Raw genomic sequence first — 22,519 nt, forward strand, 5'->3', positions numbered from 1 at the left:
AGTCTCCTAATTATACACCCTTAGTCTCTACCTCAGGCAGATTACAATTGGCCTTGGTAGTTTGGTCCCTGCCTCTTGTAGGCTTTGATATTTCCTTTCCTTTTCCTTTCCCATCATGCTGTCACGGGTTTGCAGACCAGGCCTGGGAGAGCACAAGAGCATGCCTACCCCTACTTAAGAAACACTGTTTCTTCATGGCAAACAGTCAAATTTCATGTTGTCTGTGAAATCCAAGCGATGTGAAAATAGTGTAGTCTTGCACAGCTCTCCTCTCAGAAGTGCTAAGCAGAGAGCAGCTACCCATAGCCCCCACAGCTATGCATTTCCATAAAAAACAGGAATCGAGGCCTTACCAAGTATTAGAGCTTTTTAAATCATAGGTAAAACTAATCTGTATTCCAATTTGAAGAAAGTCTCTGAAAGGACAAAACATGCATGTTGATGGCAGAGAAAAAAATCGTATGTCTGCTCATTGGGAAAAAAAAATCCAAGAATATTTAATGTGTGAAAATAGGACTCCAGTTATGCTGTTAAGAATAATGAAATCTAGGGTGCTAAGTACTGTATGTGTCGCTGTACAAGTTAAGCTGCCTGAGGCAGTTTTAATTTCTCTAGCCAATTTTTCTTAAATTTTCTTTAATTTACACACCAAAGTATTCATCACCTGTAGAGGAGGGGGCTGGATGGGGTAAGCTGCAGAGCTCTTCCCTCTGCAGCCAGGAATCCTCCATGAAGGGGCATGCGGTGCAGTGCCTGGGATGCACGGCCATGGGGGAGCTGGGGCCGCTCTCCGAGCCGGGCGCTGGGAGCAGGGCTTGCCAGGGAGCTCCGAAACCAGAGCGGAGCCCGGCAGGGTGCATGCCAGCTCCTCTGAGACCTGCTGGGAGCTGCCCCATCTCTGATGTGATGGATTTTAGCCACAGGCTCAACTATTCCTCCCCCTAAAGAGAAACACTGTACTGGTGGCAGCAGCCCGGAGGGAGAGGGGATGTGCTCCTCACCAAAAGAAACAGCCTTGGAGACAACCTCCAGAGCCCAGGGCTGCTACTGATACACATCCAGCCACCATGAATCAAAGCAAATACCATTTGTTTCCAGGGTTTGGTGGGAACAGCATGGCCAGAGAGGCCGAGGGGAAGGAGGGCAGAGCGAACCCGAGGGTGGAGCAGAGCCAACAAGCCAGCGTCAGCCCTCGCTCAGGCTGCAGGATCAGCTGCTCCAGAGGTTTCTCTGGCTGCATAACCCCTACTGGGCTGACCTGAAGTGCTGTAGCCATTGTATTGAAGACCCAGAAAGGAAATACCTAGAATATTCTTAAATTACTAATCTAGGAATTTTTATTATTGTTTTATCTTTTTTGAGGCCCTTTGGTTTAGCCTAATTGTGCCACCTTCCAACAGCACACAAATTGGCTGCTCCAGGATCTTCAGTCATTTCTCAGCCGAGTAGACGATATGTTCCTTTCTCTGGGCAAACAAGATACACTTTGATATTAACATCCTCAATAGTCTCGAAATGTAAGTAGCTTGCCATGCAATATCATGCTATTACCTTGCCGGAGCATTTCACTCCTCTTTTTTCTTTTATTCCTTGTAGCTACTTTCCTTGTCAAGAACAGGCTGAAATTAACTTGTCAAAATTATTAAATTTGAGAGGCAAACATAATCCAAAATTGGATAGACACAAACAAGTGACAGCAGCAGGAGTGTGCACTTGCAGTGGGACTACACCAGGCACATTTGCATTTTACTGGTGAAATATGTATTTACCTCTGCAAATCACTGTGGGGCTTGATGTAGTTTTACTTCCCAGGAGTCACTGAGTTTAAGGTAGAAGGCTGCCTGCAAAGTCAGGTTCTCTCCGGCCTCTGCCGCGGGTGCCCTGCCAGGCCTTGAGAAAGGGTCTTCAGTCACCTTTGGTCTCCACTCTGTATCTGCAGCAGGAAAAGGTTAGTTTAGATTTGCAAAATCTTCACCGTTTGTGATCGACTACACTGAGATGTCACTGGCTGGGCTTGACTCAGTACACAAGTGAAAGTGAAATAGCTGTGGGAGAAACAGAGGTGTGTGCTGTGGGACGCTCCACAGGTACGCCCCGGGCAGCAAAGGCTGGTAGTGGGTGCTCCTTGCTGGGATCAGAGGCTTCTTGACCAGGGCAAGCACAGGGATCCGTAAGTGTCTTAGACTTTGCTGCCGCCACGCTGCCGTGCGCAGGCGAGGTGCAGAAGGCCACCTAAGTGCCCCGTTTTACACTCCACCAGCAGCAGCAATGCTGAGGAGCCTTGCTTCCCCCTGAACCCCTCTGCCATCACTGCCTGCGAGTGGGGCTTTCATTTCCAGCAAGCGAGGGACAGCTAGGCACAGCATGGTCACGTTGGCACAGATCTCGCCTGTGAGCAGCCAAGCCTGAAAGCACCCGATGCCCTTTTAGCCAGCTCTCCATATTTAACATGTCAACAAACTATTGTCACAGCGACTGAAAAGTCCTCCCTTCTTTCCTCCCTCCTGTGTTCAGGTTTCCCCATGCGTACTGCAACGTGCAGGCATTTTGAAAGGGCTGCAGGCAGCAGCCCCTGCCTGTCCCTCCTGCCCTGGCCAGGAAGGGCAGTGCAACCATCTCCACCAAGCTTCATTTCAGACATCATTTGGGTTACAGGGCAGTGCCTCTGCTTGCTCAAGTCTCAAAGCCAACCTCAGGTGGTTTGGAGATTAAGCAGAAGCCAATTTTTATCTTGTTCTCTGAAGAAAAAGCTGCTTTTTCTGCGCTGCAAAATAATGGCAGGGTCCGCGCCGTGTTTCTGATTCGCACCAGCAATGGACGGGCTGCATCGCCAGCTGGACCCTCTAGACAGCGTGCTCTCGCCCCGTGTCAGGCACAGCACCGGGAGGCAGGTCCGGCTTCTTGCTCTTCCAGAGGGGCAAAATGCACAAACAGCAAAGGCGAAAGCTGCTCTCTGCCTGTGCCTCCGCAGCCCCTGCCCGCACCCCTCCTGCCGCAGGGGAAGCTCTTCCCTGAGGGGGAGCACTGCGGGGGGAGGTCGGACCTCGCCCCCGGTAGTAACACCCCAAGTTATTCCCTGCCAGCCCCCAGCCACCGCCAGATGGAGGGAGGTGGCAGTGGGACGGGAACCTAAAAAGGTGCAAAATCAGGCAAGAGGACCTTCCTGGGAGGCCTCTGCTCAGGTCTGGTTTTGTGCCAGGGAAATTGCTACACTCACCTGCCTCCAAAGACAAAATCTGTATCCTTCATCTCCAAGTATTGCACTTTGCACAAAAACTCTATTTGGATTTGTCTATACTCTATATTGAGTTTGGGCCCAAACCAGTGCAGAAGACCAGATTCACCATTGGCATAGTTTGACTCTCATACCTTAATTTTTTTTTGCGGTTGTATCCGAATTGCAGGAAAGATGGGCCTCTTCTGCATCCTCCATTTTCTGAACACGAAACTCAGCGTGAAACGGATTGTGCATGTTTTTCTCCATTTCAGTGCAAGATCCTCTCTTCTTCCCTGCTCCCATCAGCAACCAAAACACATCTTCAAAACTTTGATGGAAAGATAAAACACGTGAGATAGTATATTATTCTGAATGGAGTTTCTGGAGCAGCCAAAGTTTTGAGCTCATCTACTGCTCTCTCTCTAGTCTGATTCAGAATCTAATTTGTCCAAAATTTCAACCGTGATGAACTTTCCCAAAACAGAAGCAGCAAGCTGCTTCCCACCATCACATACTTGGCCTGTATCCCGTCTATCCATATGCAGCAGATGTAAATATAATTTACTGGCACAAGCAGCTTTCTGCACATGGCATCTTTCTAAGTCTTCTTTAGTATCCATGTGAAGAAATAAATGATTTTATTGATGCACTCGGAGGCCCCAATAACACTTCATAATGACCTATAAATGGAGGTCTTTCTTAATATGCATCGATCAATAACTCACGTAATTATGTCTCACATCACTTTGCTGAATTGTTAACAATTCTAACCAAAGCTATAATGATTCCTTACAGACAACGTAAGTCTTCCAGGAGCCACATTTTGCTGGCTTCTGTATATTGTAGACCTGCACATATACAGATTTAGTGCAGGCACCAGTTGCATCAGTTAATTTAGGACACGGCCTCTTCCAGCTGTGCCCAACCATTGCAAGTAAAGCTTGCAAAGTCTCCCACCACATTAAGAGATGCTTTGGAGAGCAGATTGGAGCAAATAGAGACAATTTTTTTTTTCTATCCTGTGGAAATAAAATGGTTAGTAAGATGGTGCTTTAATCAGGGAGAAGACGACTATAAAGTCAGAATGAAATATTCTCGGTGGAGACAACCTGTCTGGTGGCAATGGGAAATCCTGCGTGTCAGCACATTCATTCTTGGCTTATTCTTATCCTTGCTCACTGGATGTGACTCAAAGGAAACGCTGGGCTTCAGTTTCTTCATCAGCAAAATGGGGATAATATTTCCACTTATGCAAGTCACTTTAAGCGGAAAGCACTGCATTCATGCAAGATAGCTTTATCGTGCCAGTACACCGCAGAGTTTTTCACTTTCTGCCTGGAACATTTCGTAAAAATCCCTCCACATATGGAACAGAACAAGTATTGCAGACTGCAGAAAATGTGATTTTTAGGGAGCTGACAGTGCCACTTACGTTCGTGCATTTTCGCGTTTCAAATACAGTCAGGTTTGGCAACGAAATTCACGATCATCTGGTGGCATTTATGAAACAATCTGACCATACTGCTCCAGGTTTTGCTGGCCCTGTCACAAGCCCCCTCTGCACCAGTCCTGGCCCCTGCCCAGGCTGGGGCAGCACCCACGCGGCCCCGGCTGCTGCCTGGGCAGCAGGACACGACTGGCAGGCGCCAAGCAAAGCCCTGAGCCTCGCACCTGGGTTTTGGAGCAGAAACAGATCGTTTAGCACTTTAAATTCCCTTCAGCAAGACAGTGCTGCAGCATCGATTGTCATTTCACTGCTTGTCCGCAGCAGATGGAGGAGGCTGATGCTCTAGCACCTTGCTGCTTTGCTTCATGGAAATGGCGAGACCTGGGGCTTCAGACAAGTTGCAGACCCTGCCCTTCATAGTGGGGCCCCCGCTGTGCCCTGGTACACCCTCACAGCCCCATCGACCACGAGGGACAGTTCGCTGTCCCTGGCCCAGAGCTGTGACGCCGAGGAAGCACACAGCCCTGCCTAGCAACTTGTTGTCCCCTTCTGGTTTTCAGTACAGTGCTTTATTAGTGTCAGAAGACTGATGCATGCTTAAATAGTTCAACTTTCTGCTTTCCCTCCTAGTTGAGCTTAGAACAAGACTGTAGACAAGTACCATACATCGCACAGCTATCAAAGACAAAAGAATTATATTTTAACTACTGTATTTATCTTAAAGAACACAATGATTAGTTTTTCTGATGAAAATAAATGTAATAAAGGCTAACAGACTCTAGGTAGTAAAGCCATTAAATCCTCTATCCAAATACGGTCTAGATATCTGGGGTGCAATTAGGACAGGCGCGCTGAGTGCTTCGCGGGGTAAGTGTACGGATGCACTCTAACCTGAATTTAATTCTGCTCAAAGGCCAAGGCAGAGGAGCACTATTTGTGTTGTAATGATTTAGTAGAAATGGGCAACATTACATTTCTAATGCCTTTTGGTCAACGAGCACGTTAGGACTTTCAGTGCCTGCTACTCAAGACCTCATTGCTTTTAGCAACTCTTCTGCAGAAAATACATCATCACAGCAAATGCAGTGTTCATGTGTGAAGAAGTCAGACCTAAAGCAAAGCGGTGGCTATCAGAAGGACAGGACACATGATACGAGAGCTTTTGTAACGAACTGCAAAATTCAGACATCAGTATTAGGCCTCCACTTGTAAAAACAGAGCTGAACAAATAATTCAAAATGAATAATTTATTTGATTAATTTTGCCTCTCCTTGCTTGGGGAATATATATAAGCCAATCACACCATCTTGAATTTATTTGTTATTCAAATATATTCAGTGACTTTCTTTTCACTATATTTTTTTACTCTATGGATTAATCAGAATATTTAAAATTAAAAATACTCAGTTTTCCTGTGATTGGCCAGACGTGCCACATGACACTACTTTTCTTCTGCAAGCAAGTGAGTATGCCAGCACTTCTGGAGTAATCCTTATGCATGCAAAATTGAAAATTCAAGTTTTGACAAATATTTGCATGTGCATCTTTGGAATTCACTTGCTGCCAAGAAAACTGTCAGTAAAATTCAGCACCTCTTAAATTTGTAAAATGTGAGAACTAAAACATGCATTTTAACATTTGCATTTAATTTCTTTTTTTTTTTTTTTTTCAGTTTCATCTGGAAGTTTTAGACCATTGTATTTTCCCTGAAAGGATGCAGCATCGCCTACCAGGGCTGACTTATGGTTTTGAGCCACTCATCTTAATATCACTTGGTTCAGCCAACGGCCTGTTGTCCTAAAAGCCTGTACTTTTCTAAATGGGCAAATGCTACATGCCTCGTGTGCAAGGCTTTAAAAAGCCGGGGTGGTTTTGCCTTGATGGATGATATGTACATTATTCCTGCATCAAATAATCCCTTAATTATTGAATTATTCTTACTCTATTGTTAGGAAAATTCAGATTTGAGAACAACTCAGTGAAAGTGTAAATGATGATGTTAGCATCAAATATGGGAGAAGAGGAAAGCCAATCCACCAGAGAAAATTTTCTTCTCAACTTTTTGGTTAATTAAGAGAAGCTGTTAAAGGAGCCCTCATTTATTTGATGTGTTATTTTGTGCAGCAGCCCTTTTCAGGGCAGAGCCCACATTAGGGATTCCCGGGAACCTCTTACGCTATCTCAGACCTCAACCCCAGGTATCTGCAAACATTTACAAGCACACCTACGTACTTCAGGCAGCAATTGCCCAGCTCTGGTGTAACAGATACATGGGGCTGTATGTGCATGTGTGTGTTTGCCTGAGAACTAATATAACTATCTGCAGGATTTATGTGTTAATATATCCCTTGGTTTATCCTTAAAGCAGCCTCCAAATGTTCATGTGCACAGACATTAAAAAAATTTAGGGTCTGTCTACTCTTCAGTTACATCTGACTGTTGACTCAGGGTGGGAGTAAACCAGAACATAGCCCTAATCACACTTTGCAGAAGTATTTAGGTGGAAACTCTGCCTGCAGAGAGGTATTTAAGGCATTTGTAGCTATCAACAGCAGAGCTTGACATGGCCGCTGCTGTCCTTGCTGCATCCTGCCACCACCACGTCCTCTCCCACCGAGGAGAGCTGGTCCTGCCCAGCCAATGAGGCAATTGGCACACTTTGGGGCACCATAAAATAGCAACAACTGAAACCTAGCCCAGGCAGTGGGAGGGTTATCTGCTGGTAAAGACAAGCAGGGGGACATCCAGCAAGCTCTTTTGGGCCAGCAAGGACCACAAGTGCAACTATAAAGCCATGGTGCGTAATGAGGTATTAACTCATTGAGTAAACAGAGCTGGTCCTTCAGTTACCAAACGGGATAATTTAAATGGCTTAATTTACACATCACAGCAAGCTTTTCCTACTGCAAATCAATACATTTGCATAGGTTCTTAAAATAATCAGCAACATGCTCCTGCATATATTTTTTAAATAGGTACAAAATTCCTTAATGAAAGCCAGAATCCCATCATAAGCTCAGTTTTTAGTTCACCTGCTAGTTATGTTTACAAGGAAGCATGAACATATTAAGGCCTGGAGCTAAGCAGCAGCTTTGCAGCTCATTTCTGCAGACAGTAGGACTGCAGGTTCTCACGGACCCAGATGCAAAGCCCCCTCCTGCCACCCCATGGTGCCCCGGTGCAGGCAGAGCCCACTGAGCACTCACGGCAGCAGCAGAGGAATCATAGAATCGTCAAGGTTGGAAAAGACCCTTAAGATCATCGAGTCCAACCGCCAACCTATCACTGCCAAGTCCATCTATACCATGTCTTCAAGCACCGTATCTATCCGTTCTTTAAACACCTCCAGGGATGGAGACTCAACCACTTCCCTGGGCAGCCTGTTCCAATGCTTGACCACCCTCTCGGTGAAGAAGTTTTTCCTAATGTCTAACCTAAATCTCCCCTGGCACAGCTTGAGGCCGTTTCCTCTCGTTCTATCACTTGTTACTAGGGAGAAGAGGCCAACCCCCACCTCACTACAACCTGCTTTCAGGTAGTTGTAGAGAGCAATAAGGTCTCCCCTCAGCCTCCTCTTCTCCAGGCTAAACAACCCCAGTTCCCTCAGCCGGTCCTCATAAGACTTGTGCTCTAGACTCTTCACCAGCTTCGTTGCCCTCCTCTGGACACGCTCCAGCACCTTGATGTCCTTCTTGTAGTGAAGGGCCCAAAACTGAACACAGTACTCAAGGTGCGGCCTCACCAGTGCCGAGTACAGGAAGAAACGCAGCTGAGATATCCTCTGTGTACACCTCTGCCCAGGGGACCAGCATGCAGAGGGAGGGATGGACAGATGGACAGAGGTTGACTTCCAGTAAGAATAGCCTTTATCCAGGTCCAGCACGTTTTTTCCATATAATTTCTTATTTCTTGTTCTCCTTCTTCCTTTTTTTCTGGCTGGGATCAGAAGTAGAAGCTCCAAAATACCACCAGCAAAGCTGTCCTGGCAGCAGAGGTGCACACAGCTCCCAAAAAAGCCCGTTCTCACCAAGGTACCAAAGCAATATTGCCGGTTGAAGGTTAAAAATATTTGACATAAGCATCCTGGCACTCAGGGTCTCATCTGAGCCAAAGCAAACATCAGATTTTTTTTGAGTTATCCCTGTAATTGGCCAGGACAGCTGTAGGGTGGCTTTGTGCTTGCACCAGCTCTTCTGCTCCCCCATCATTTTGGTGCCCCCATGTGTGCAGCCACAGAGAGCACTGACCCCTCTGGGGCTTGAGGAATGGGCACAAGCTAGTGCAGAAATCTTACAGCTTTGCTGGATCATGGAAAGACAGTGCACTGATGGGTCAGCCAGGCACGAACGGGGCTGTCCTGGGGCGTGCTGCGATGGCGGGGTGCGTTTCCAGCAGTGGCTGCGTGCGGGCATGGCGCAGCTCAGGGTCTGACTACAGGAATACTCTGCTCAGTCCAGTCCTTCTGTGCTCAGCTGTAAAAAAAAAAAAAAACAAAAAACTCAACATTAAAAAAGATCGAGAGGGGATACTTCCATGCTTATAGCTGTGCAATGACTAGGGGCTTTGAAGCTAATTTTTAAGCAGATCTTTTTTTCCTCTGCTAAAATGAAAAAGCAAGGTTTTTAAACAGTGAAATAAAATGAGGGCAGAGAATGGAAAAAACATGGGTACTCACGCCAAAAGCAAGAGAAGCATAGGCAGGGGCACCGCTGCAGCAGGGCTGGCCTCTTGCTCTTGGGTGTGCAGGGCCGGAGGAATGCAGGGGCTTCCCTAGGCTTGGCACGAGCCAGCCTCAGGTACCGACCCAAATTTGAACACCTTGGCTTGCTTTCTCCTGCTTTCCCCAGTGTGTGTCATGATGCTGTGGGTCACCACCAGGCATCTCAGGGGGAATATGAGCATCTCCTTACCAGGTGTAGTGCAAGACCTCTTCTGAATACCGAGGACATCCTTTCTGCCCTAGCAGAGCTCTGGTTAGGGAGCTGAAGCAGACTCAGACGATCATCTGTTGCCTCCAGCAGGACTGTTACCAGCCTCAAATCTTAGAGCAAATGCCCCTTGCTGAGCACCAGTGCAGCAGCCCTCACCATCTCTGCTGGGCTGGGGTCCTTGCAGTTCCAATTAGCCCATGCCTTACCGGACTTGCCAGAGAGCAGGTCCGTGGGTGGAAGACCATGGAGGCACCTCTGAAGACTGGCTCAACCCTTCATCCTGCTCCCTGCCCTCCGTACACAGCCCCATACAGAGCCTGATGAGCACAGCCTGCTAACTCAGACCACTGTTGCCATCTAGGAATGAGGCAGGTAATTACTGGATATGGAAAAGAGGTCCCTTTTTTGGTCACATATCCTGGCAAGGTACTATCCTGCTGTCCCTCATTTCTTTGCATTTCTCATACTTAATTTGTTTTTTTATTTGATTGGGGGTTTTTAATATTTATTACTCATGGCTGAATGTTGGGTTATGGTGTGTCAAACTTGACAAAACTTCAAGCAGAGGGAATGATAAAAAGTATCTTGAAAATCATATTTGCCCCTTAATAATTTAATTCTGTAGAAAGGGAAATCAAAGCATCACAAATTGATTGCTGTGAAACAAATTACAATTATTTCCACACATCCAAATAAATCTACTAATTTTAGGCATCTGACTTCAGGCATTAGATGGAATATGCAAATGCACACGTTGAAATGATGGCTGCGTCTCTAGAGCTGCTCACTTATTTCTCTGTTCTTACTAGATGCTCAATAGTTTCAGACTGCTATTGAGACATGCAGTAAATTAGCTGCTCTTAAGCATCGCCTGTTAAAAATATTAAAAAGCATGGCTGTAAAGCACAGCTGACGGTTTTAGGCATCCAACACTGGCTTATCCTTTCTGGAAATGCAGACTCTAATGTCCACTGTCGCTCTCCCTAAATCTGCTTCCAATTAGGTCATTCTGTTCTAGCAGCCATTAACTGAAGCCCTCTGCCCTACTCTGCCTTTTAGAAAGAGAGCGGCGTGCAATGAAATGTCCCTGTTGAACACAAGTTTTCCACATACATTTTACAAAGTGTACTTGTTCAGCTGTCACACTGCTTCACATAAGAGAAGTCATCTGATATTGTTACTGACATACTAGTCTAGTGTGGCATTTAATATTAGGCTTTATATAACTCACAGGGATGGCAGAGCAACCTCAGGTAATCAAAATAAATGAAGACAGCCTGAATAATGCATTTGTTAAATCTAAATAACATACAGTGGACACCTTTAAAGTGTTTTCCAGGAAAATGTGACTCAGGTGCAATATTGATTGAGAAGATAAAGACAGGTGTTTTCGATTCCTATATTATGGAAGCAGAGAGGAATTTGATAACGTAACAGTCATCTTTTGTTATTTTGCTGCAGTCCAATACAGCTAGAATCAATTTTTCATTGTACTCATTTACTGGAAAAGGGGATAATGGCAAGGACAACACAGCTTTAATAGAAAGAATAAGTCATGATTTAATTCAGATGTTGTACTACAGCTACAAGTTGGAAGATATATTTGTATATACAGAAACAGTACAAAGGAGCCTGCATGCTTTCGAATAGAAGTCATGGCTCTGCATTTCTATTTATTGGTAGTTAGGTGGAATGATGCAGCATTACCTTGACAGCAATAAGAAGCAAGAACCTTTTAAAGTGGAAAAAGATAGCTGTAGGATTATGAGCAATCTTTATAGAAAAATAAAATAAAGGGCAATAGTAAAAGGGCATATTTAGGTCTTCATTAATATTTGTATTTAAGTAAAAGTGACAAGCAGAAAAATCCAAAGAAAGGCTAAGTTCACAATCAATGTAATGCTTTTCTGCACAATTGAGATCTTTCTCAAAGATCTCAAGCATTTTTGATAAATTTTGTTCTCATGGAAAGTACTCAGGATGATGATAAAATAATGATTTTTCTCTGGCAAAACAGATTGCTTCATGACTTCTTGAATGAAACACAAATCTAAGAGTGATAGTGTTTGGGCCTGGATTAGTCTCCTGGGGTTGCATCCAGTGTATGAAATTTCATAGCTTTTCCAAGGAGTTCAATAGTGCTCTTCTCTGTGGCGAGACACTGCTGAATGACCCCTGAAAAAACACCTCACTGACTGCACTTCAAAACATTACCACCAAAAGCTACCAGGAGTTAATTTAGCCCAGGTATAGCCCAGAAATTTTCAGCATGGCATATTTCTGAGCAGCGCTCATTAGGCCAGCCTAAATCTGAATTTCAGCACAGACTTCGGAGGAAATCAGGATCCAAAGTCAAGCTTTAGAGCTGGTTTCTACCTCTGTAATAGACCTGCAGCTGAAACTCAGCCTCTCCTTTTAATGAGCATCTTCTACAGAAAAGCAGACAAAAGGTGTAAAATCTTTCCCTGGAATTTCAGGCTTTTCTTTAAAAAGAGTCTGGTCTAGTCCTAACTCCTTGTAAGCTGAGCCCACATTCCTCTCTGAGGAGCAAAGAGAAAATGAAGAGTAAAACAAGAAAAATCAGAGAGAAAAATTAACCCCTTCCCCAGCAGCAGCAACTTCTCACCAGCATTTCCTAGTCTTTTTTTAAGCTGATGAGAGGAATCAAACTCAGATGCATCTCAGCCAGAGCAGCTCAGGGAGGCATTTCTGAGTCTCCAGAAGACACCTGTGATTTACACCAGTGACCCTGCACCAACTCTGTACAGCTCCTGAGATGCTGGGGAGGCCTTGGGCAAGTCTCTTTGCCCCTGCCAAAGGTGGCACCTGCTGGGTTATTAGTGGGCAAGGTGCAGGAAGCTGCAGGGCTCTGGTCGCTGCAAGACCAGGGCATTTCTGTAGCACCCAGCAAACAGAAATGCTCCGTAAAGCGCAGAGGTGCAACATGAGTGTCCTGGTTTCGGCGAGGATAAATTTCCTTCCTGGTAGCTGGTATAGTGCTGTGTATTGGATTTAGGATGAGAATGTTGATAACATAGTGATGTTTTAGTTGTTGCTGAGCAGTACTTACACTAAGTCAAGGACTTTTCAGCTTCCCATACTCTGCCAGCAAGGAGGTGCACAAGAAGCTGGGAGAGGACACAGCCAGGACAGCTGACCCAAACTGGCCAAAGGGGTATTTCATACCATATGACATCATGCTGAACAGAAAAACTGGGGGGAGTTGGCCAGGGGGGCACAGCTGCTGCTTGGGAACTGGTTGGGCATCAGTAAGTGGGTGGTGAGCAATTGCTTTGTGCATCACTTGTTTTGTATATTCTTTTATAATTATTATTGTTTTCCCTTCCTTTTCTGTCCTATTAAATTGCCTTTATCTCAACTCACAAGTTTTAACCTTTTTTCCGATTCTCTCCCCCATCCCACTGTGGGGGAGCGAGCAAACAGCCATGTGGTGTTTAGCTGCCTGCTGGGTTAAATCATGACGAGGACAGCTTGGGAGAGTCACAGATGTCCTGCCAGGCAGAAGCAGAGCCATCCCAGCTCCACATGGCTTGCTGCTCAGGGCTGATGGGGGCACTGCACTGCAAACACCTATGATCCCAAACATACCGAGGCTGGCCTTAGACCATAATGAGTTTGCCCTAAAACTGCTAAGGCTTTATAAGCAATCTTAAAGAAAACATGTTTTTAATTTTCTTTATACTGCTGTTTCTCAGCCACTAGGCTGAGACTTCATACTTTTCTCCCCAAGCCACAGGGCAGGTGCTATGTGAAACCCCGACCTCTGGGACTCACCTGCACCCAGCTAGTCTGACCATGCCACAAATCTTTCACTGCCAATCCAGCAGCTACAGTAACACCTTACAATGGTGAACGACCTTTTATATATGTGATGCATTCCTTTTAACAGGGAAAGGGAAAACCTGCTCTTCATCTTCGTTAGAAACAAAATTCCAGCATTCTCCATTTGCCCATCCTTGTAGACAGAGGTGCCTTTATGGATAAACTTCATCTCCTTTTCACTCCCTTTCCTTCTTCCTCCCCTTTGTTTTTCAATTCTGTCTCCAGTGTCTTTCTCCTGATTAAAGGTTTCTTGATACAGATGCCTACTGTTTACTTTAGAATTACATGGTCCAGGTAAGAATTCCCTGTAAAACCAAATCTTTCTTCTTGGGGAGGAGGGGGCATTCAGGTCAGTATTGATCAACTCACATGAACTCACAAGTTAGATTTTTCTCTTAGTCCTGTCTTAGTTTAGAGGAAGTATCTAACCAGCTCCAATCTAGCAACCATGGGAGTGTGGTGAAAACCATGCCCTTCCAAACACTGCTCTGAGCTCCCAAAAAAACTCTTCATGCCCTATATAACAAAGTAGAGTTAACTTTAAGATGAAGCTTAACGCTGCGATAGGAAGGTGGGGTGAAATCATTAGCAAACTTTTCATACCTTGGTTCTGTGCCACTGTGAATGCAGTCTGTGATCTGAAGCATGTTAGCAGGCACACTTCTGGGCTAGAAAGAATCAAAGATTGACTTCCTTACATATATAGGTGTTTCAATTTCCTGGCAAGAAAATAAAACTGATACAAAGCACACAAAGGACCCCAATATCAGCGAGAATGTCACTAGTAATGCAATGCGTTAAAGAAGATCATTGCAACAAATCAAGTTCCTAAGCGTGACTTTCCCTTTCATGCAGAGAATGGACTGATTCGTTCCCCAAACAATGGAAAATTTCGCGACGGCTCTGGAACAGATTGCTCTGTTTGCTCCATTACTCACAGATCAGCTTGCCACATTCAGCAACAAAGGCAAGGGCTAAACTCATCTTATTTGTTGTCCACAATTTATGAAAAAATAATCTAGCTCATAGGAAATGAGGTGCTTCAAGAACTTGCTGAAGTGAAAGTATTTCTCTGTCAGCATGGATTCAGCTTCAATATGACTCATACTATCTGTGCACTACTATTTTATGCTATGTTGATCCATCTAGGAATAATTGTGAAGACTTTGCTGGTTTTCTTTTACTGCTAGAAAAAATGCATTTAAGCTGTGCTGTCTGACTGTACCTTAGTTTGAGTTACAGATCTCAGCAGGACACAGCCATTGCATTTTCTGGGCATGGGCAGGCCTGTTGTATGACATATGGTATCAGTAGTTCAGTGACACAGTTCTGGGTCCTGAGAGGAAAGTAGCATTTCTGCATGCATAGCATTTCCTTGCATCCATGTCATATCCATTTTTGATGAACTTTTTGGCTGTCACCACTTGGCGCTAGCAGACCATCATCTAAACATGTAAAAGCAAATGAAATATATTGCGTGTAACCCATTCAATACTATCAGCATCTAACACCAATGCTTTCTGACTCACAGCTTTAGGAAACCTTCAAAAGGTCAGCAAATGGCTTGGAGCTGTCTGAAACTGCAAGGGAAATGTCTCCAAAGCCTAGCATACATTGATCCCACAGGGCTCCACGTTCGACTCCTTCCCACCGTGGAACCTACCAGCCCTATAGCATGAACATGGCAGCTGCTGCTCTGCAAGGAGAGCCCACATCAGGCCGCCCCATACAGATACTCCCACGTCAAAGGGATTTCTTTTCACAATACCATTCAGAGGGGGAGATTTCAGGCTCCAAAAGACCATCTCCCTCTGCATCTTCTTTCAAGAGCACTGGAGAGACTACAGGAAGAGCAGCCATAAGACATTGCCAATTGCCCTTTCTCCCAAATGATTTTAGTGAATTTTTGTGCCTAGGAAAAACTGTACATATAAGGAGATCATTCTTCAACCTGCTTAGGAAATGGGCATAGAAAAATGGGATGTTCACTTTGATCAGAAGACTAAGTCTTTCAGAGACATGTTCTGAGGCTCTTAATCATATTGAATATAGTGTAATCCTAGGAAAAACCCCATGGTAATCCATGTTTTTATTCAGAAGAACATTTTCATTGTTAATACATCAGATTTTGCTTTTATCTGACTTATGCTCAGTGATTATAACATAGACATAGTGTTTGCATATGAAAGAGTAAGAAAGGAGTGAGTGTTATAGTCTACAGAAGAAGGATTAAGGATGGATGAATGTTTGCATTGGTAAATAGTATTAGAAATAATTGTTTTTAAAAGCATTCAGGTGCATCTCAGTTTGCTTCTATATAACTAAAAAGGAAGCAACTGATTTGCAACCTGGGATTTGAAATAGCTGATAAAAAGCTAGAAAATCATTTTTGATAAAGTACTTGTTCAACAGCTGCAGCATCATGCAGTACTTGTTGGGCAAGTGCCAGGCTACCTGCTTAATGTCTGGAGATTGATAACTGTTAGGAACTTGATGAATGACAGGTTGAGAAGGTACACACAGTGCTTGGGCTACAGACAGGCCTAGGGATGATATCCTTAAAAAACAAGTGCAAGTTTTAAGTTAATTTAAGACTGTGATCAACAGTCTGCTGTGATACTCATTTGTTATTTTGGGGTTTCTCTGTAAAGAAAAGGTCCTGAAGGCAGCCTGGCAAGTACCCACTGTCTGTGTCTTCTTTGTCTTTGACAAATTCTGGACAAAGTCCTTCCTGAGATATCCAGAGAAACCTGAAGCATCTAAATTTCATAATAATCCCATATAGCCCAGGCATCCTCTGCTTTCTCCTGTGTGTCCTAGTCATTATTCCCTGCTCAGTGACACAGAACATTTGTGTTCTGCCCAAGGACTGGAAAGGAAAAAAGAACAACGAACACACAAACAAAACAAAAAACCCCAACACACACACACAAAACTCCCTCCCTCCTTCACTTACTCTGCTTTGTGTGCAGGGTCCAGAAGCCATCTTGCTCACCAGTGTTTTTCGCTGAGCCCCACATGCCAGCCCCACAGGGTCCTGTGCAGCCAGCCGGGGCTGCTGCCGTCCTTCCCCAATGCTTTGGGCAGACAGACCTGTTCTCCACATCTCCCTCCCTGGTAACACAGCTGTACTTTTGGCAGAGGACACTGGTGACATTAAAAACCAATAGTGCTTATTGCTCTGTGGATGGGACGAAGCGGATACTCACAGTGCCATCAGTCACTTAATGTAAGTGCCATTTTTGGGAGACTTGGTCTCCCTAGCATATAGCGAGCAGAGAAGACTCCTTCCATAGGTACCTGCTCTAAATTGACTTGCAGAAGAGCTTGCCTCTCAACTGCCTCTACAGGGAGCCCAAAGAGACTAAACTCCTATTTTAGGCTTGAGTGCAGTCCTTGCATGGATGAGTTTGACTTCAGGCTTCCCGCTCAGTAGGGCTACCTAGCAAAATGAAGATATGACTGTGCATGGGTAGGCAAGCCCATGTCTACAGTAGTTGGGCTATCTCAGACCATAGCACAGAGGTGTGTCAGTCATCAGCAAGGACCAGTCAAATCACCTACCCGAGGCCCGTACGGTGTGCAGGACTAGTGCCTGTGCTACCAGGCTGCTCCTTGCTCAGCTGCAGGGGTGAGGCTAACCCAGGTGCTGTTGCACTTTCAATTTATTGTACAGACATAAACCTGATGTTATTTCATGGGAATCCTGTGTCTGCCCTGAAGAAAAATGTGGGTGGGAGACTTCAAGCATTTTGTGTCTGGAGCTTCACCTCAGCATGACTCTAAAAATACAAAAAACCCCAATCCCAATAAAAGATGGCTTTGAGATATGTATATGTTTATATACACGTGTATACACACACACACAGAGCAGCTTGGGTGAAAATTTGAATCCAAAGGACTAAAGCCTCAGCACCTGTGGATTTTTCTTCTGGAGAGCACTAGCACTATTTCATCAGAACAAGCAGCCCAGGGAAAGCTGCTTGACTTTGCTGGTATTAACTCATGCTTTGCTTCCCTAATCTTTTTGTTTTCAGCATTGTCAAATAACAGAGATGCAGAGAGATATAGAGAATTCTAGCCTAAAAGCCAGTTTCCTCTGTTACAGCAAGTGTTATCCCTGAGGTCAAGGATTGTCTGAATCAATAACACACCAATCTCAGTAGCCCCATTTAAATGGTGAGTCAGTTCACATAATCCAACCACATGTCAGATGAAAAAGAATGGTTTAGCAAACACTTTGCAGTCATCTGTTTTTTAGAACTTAGTAGTAGTAAATTATTGGATATTGGTCTATTGTTGCAACTATATATCTTTACGCAATAGCAATTTTTCTTATAGTTTTCTCCTGCTCAGTGGCTTATTGAGTATTTTTATATATACCATATTTATTTTCAAATACCATTTTAAAATATTCACTGCAATTTTTCCATCTACAGAAGTTGTAAGGGACTAAGTCCAGCCAGAGTTCACAAGAACATTTCTCAGGCAAGGAAAGCTGATACAAGGAATTTGGCTGACCCACTAATTCAGAGCACAAAATTACTTACCTCCGATCCAGTCCTAATTTAGGAACCGCCTTTGCCTCCCGAGCCAACTACATTCAACTCAGCCATCCTAGCCACGCAAGCTTCTGTTGGGAGTTTTAATACATACATTGATTAAAAGAAACGAAATTCCTATATTAACTATTTTCTATCAGAGTGAAAAAATAACCTTACTGCATAGTTACAGCTCCTCAGCACCGAGAGCAGCTGAATCTCCCTGGCTGCCAGGGCACAAGGAGGGGTGGGAGCCCCAGCAGCACCCCATGGCAAGACTGGAGGCACTCAGGAAGGGAACATGCACTGGAGAGGCCCCCTGAAACATATCCTTCCCCCTAACAGGGGGGAAGGGGCAAAGCTCACCCAGACACACCCCTTCAGCCACAAACCTGCATGGCCACAGCTCCCCACTCCCTACAGCAGCTCTGGGACATGGCCATACTTTACCCCACAGACAGAGGTCACCTGAGGAAGTTTTAATGCCTCTCAGGTGAGGAGCACATTAAAATCAGTAGCAGGTGGCGAAGAAAAAGGCACCAAAAAACATGTCTCTGGTATCATGAAAAAAATTCTCTAAAGCTACTTTTGTAACTTCCTCTTTCAGGTTTTATTTGGGATTGCAAAGAATATATTGCCAATACTTAATTTATATATTTGTGGATCACACAAAGGCAGACAAGCAGTCAGTGAACAGAATGACAACAACAAACCCTTCTTCTAGTACATTGTAACTATGTGTGGTATGTGTTTAAGGATTTGCTCTGGGATCGCTCTGAAAAATACATGTGAATTTGAATAACATTACTGATGCTCTAGTACAGAAAATCCTATACTCATGCCAGAGCGACTCGGAATCAATAGTCTTTACAAACACAAACATGTTTAAGATGCTGCACCTGCATTGCCGACAAATAACAGGCAGTAAAACAAGCTCAGGGGAGAGGGCAGCTCCACACACCCCTGCATTTGGGGCTGGGAGCATTTGCCCCTTCTGAGGAGCAAAAGGCTGAACAAGGGGTGAACTCTTTTCTATGGCACATTTCTTATGAGGGAAGGCTTTAAATAGGTACCATATACATGACAGCACACTTGGTATAGGAAAACGAGATCCCTTCTTAGAATTGAAGAATTTTGGCCAGCCACCACAGAAGGGCTTTAAATGAAGGAAAAACCTAAATCAGTACTGGCTATTAAAATATTGTCAGAGAAGAGAGCAGCATTGTAATGCATGTCATACAGCATTGGACATCTGAAGAAGTGCTGGTTTTTTTACAGGGATTGTCTTAGCAGTTTCATGTGAAATAGCAAGTTAAACTAATAGTGCCTTTTTTTTTTTTCCTGAATGGCTGATTTTACAGGAACATGAAACCTCACGGGGAAACAGTCAATGCATAAGTTACTGCTTCCCTGTCGAAACTTGCCAGCAATGGAATATATTGTGACACCCTGGCACAAGCAGACAGATACCAAAACTGACATTAAATACGACGCAGGGTCTGACTAATACTAGGTGAACCTGACACAAACATCAAACCATTAGGATTTTCAAAGTTGTGCAGGCTATGCAAAATTTGCTAGGAATGTTGTTTCTTTAGCGTGGATACTTATGAGCGTGTGTTGCACTTGCACCACAGCCAGGTCACTGCAGCCCTGATTTCCTGCTCATTTCCAGCATCTCTAAATCCTAGAGATTAGGAGCTGCTCGGTAAAGCTATGCTCTTACCTCTCAATTGGCTGCTGTGGAAACACCAATTACAAGTTAAATTTCAACATGCTTAAAAATAATCCTCTTTTTCCTTCTTGTCTAAGGTTACTACCAGTCTTAAAAGAAGGCAGCAGACAATTAGAAATGAAGGAAAGCAAAGCCTCAGGCTGGGACGTATGTACACCCTCCACTCCTGCACAGGCCTTGCCCCTTGGCTCCACTGACATCAATAACAACTTTGCTGGTGGCAACGGTGGAGTCACAATTGAACCTCAAAAGCTTTCCATAGCTCCCGTATGGGTCTGTACCTCCATAATGGCCAGAAATTCTCAACATTGCAGTACATTTCCGGAAAAATGTCTGTCACGTTCCTGCTATGGCAGCCAGAAGAGCAGAGCCACTCAAAGAGGCACATGCAGCTTGCCCCAGGGACCAAAGAGCTGATCTGCTCCAAACCAAAGCAGACCTTAGACAGCTCTGCATGTCATGCTGAGATATCTTCTGTTGCATCATCTTTGGTTTTCAAATTTATCTAATTAAAAAAAAACACAACCATTTTTCTCCCTTCTCCCAGTTACAGGCATCAAAACTGAAGGACACAAAAGAGGACACCGGTTTGGCCTCTGGTGTTAGCAGACTGAGGGGGCTCACTGTATGATTTGAGATCTTGCAATTCCATTCTGCTCTTCCAGAGACTTTTCTTTCCTAAAAAACAAAACCAAACTTGTAAATATATTCAAAGAACCAAACCTTTTCATATTGTAATTTATACTTGCATTTAGGTGAGTCTATGTGTGTTTATGCCTTTTTAAATAGTATTTTATCTTGCTATCACTTAAAGATCTTGAAATAGTAATTACTTTTTTTTCACAAATATTTCTGTATAGAGCAGTCTGGTGAGAGGCAGGACTTCAGGCAGACAAGAAATATTCTGCATTGATCAATGAATGGGCATACGAAGGAATCTGAAAACACAAAAAGTTTCATATATTTGGAATCAGATCATTGAATGTGATTCTTGATAGGAGCTTTTAGGTGAAACTGCCCAATGCTGCTTTATGTTTTCTGTCTTGTTCTTTAAATGAACACTTTTAGAAAAAAAATGTGCTTTACAGTTATACCGTACTAATGTTTGAGGAAGAGAACAACAGTCAATCTTCAAGCTGGTCTCAAAGAACAAAAAAAAATTTTAAGAACAAAAAAATCACTTAAGGAGAAAATCATCCCAGCTCTTGAGAAGTATGAGTGGTAGTAAGGTTGCTATCTTATATTTAAAACAACAAATTACAAATCCTGATCTTCCTTAACAACCTGGCAACCGAACTAAGGACTAACATCATCAGTGGGAATCTGAGCAGAAAGAATAAGTGCCTCAACCAAGGTAACAAAAGCAAGGTGAGGAATGCAGCCTTGTGACTTTATATTGTGTGCTAGATTGCAAGCTAGCTATTTAAAGGGATATTTTCTTCTTCCTTCTCAGCTAAAAACATCTGTGTACAATGTAGAGTCATAGCATCCTTAATGGCTGGGCCACTTCTCTGTCTCTTATGGCATGAGAAACTTTTTGCTTCCTTTTTCTTATTCCTAAGACATGTTGAAATATTACGGACTCACAATTAAACTTTAAAACAAAAATATGAAGTTGTCTCAGTCTTTACAAACAACTTCACTTTACTAGATTGTTATCTACAAATTTTCCCTGCGAAGAAAGGAAATGGCATTAAAAATCATCGCCACCTCTTCTGGACTCCACATGGTATAGATTATTTAACAAAGTCCTGCTGCTTTATCAATAATAAGAATGATTTTAGAGAACAGTACAGCGAAAGCATAAAATTCTCTTGCTTTACAGACTGCATGGTACCACAATGTCCAATTGCTTCTCAGAAGCTACCCACATCATTTCATCTCCACATCACTCTGAGAAAAAGACGACAATCTGATGCTTGCTACTTGTGCATCTTGGATCGTTGACTCTTCTCCAGCTAGACAAAACCGAGGATGAGCACATTTCACATGTGAGCTTCGTGCTCTGCAAGGAATGAAGGGTCAAAGGGTAGCAGGCAAAAGCTATTTACCATTCAGTTCTAATTTCCCTCATAAATTATTAAACAATCCCTTATGCATTTCCATCTTTGATAGTCCTGTGGTATGAAGTGTAAGTCAATGGATAAGCTAATTGCAATAAGCAGAAGTGGTATTTAATGCACTGGACACTTTCAATAGCAAAGTAGTTCTAATTAGTGTTTCTAACTGATGTGACAGCAGTTTACAGAGCGCCAAAATAGTTCCTCATTTGTCAAGTGGGTCTGAAGCTTATGGCAGCTTTCTGATCATCTCCCTTGCCGCAGGACCTGAAAGCACCTTCAAAAAAGCTTTCTCTCATTGATCTTTAGTCAGATGCTGACTGAAAGGCACACAACTTTGCCAGAAAGAAGATAGATAGATGCTGCACCAGCATGAAAATGTCACTTGCTTAATGAAATAGGGTATCTGTTCATAACCCCTCTGTATGCATGTATATGCACACACATGCACATAACATAAGCCCAAACCCAGAGAGGGTGGGAAGAGGCACTTTTGTTAAGCATTTGAATGTGTGTGTGTAGAGCACTGTCTGCATAAACTAATAGCAGATCACATATGACATATCCTTATATATACACATATATATGCACAAATATGACATCACATAAGCTACAACTGAAATGCAGAGATTTTTAAAAGGTGCATTAAGCTCTTCCCTCTAGACTTTGAGCATTAGGCATGCAGTGCATCAGATGAACTACACCATTAGTTTCAAAAATGTCAGAATTTACTTTCTTTGTCTAT

This window comes from Nipponia nippon, unplaced genomic scaffold, assembly GCF_047370975.1.
Source record: "Nipponia nippon isolate SJK-2023a ecotype South Korea unplaced genomic scaffold, ASM4737097v1 scaffold_5, whole genome shotgun sequence".
Taxonomy (NCBI): domain Eukaryota; kingdom Metazoa; phylum Chordata; class Aves; order Pelecaniformes; family Threskiornithidae; genus Nipponia; species Nipponia nippon.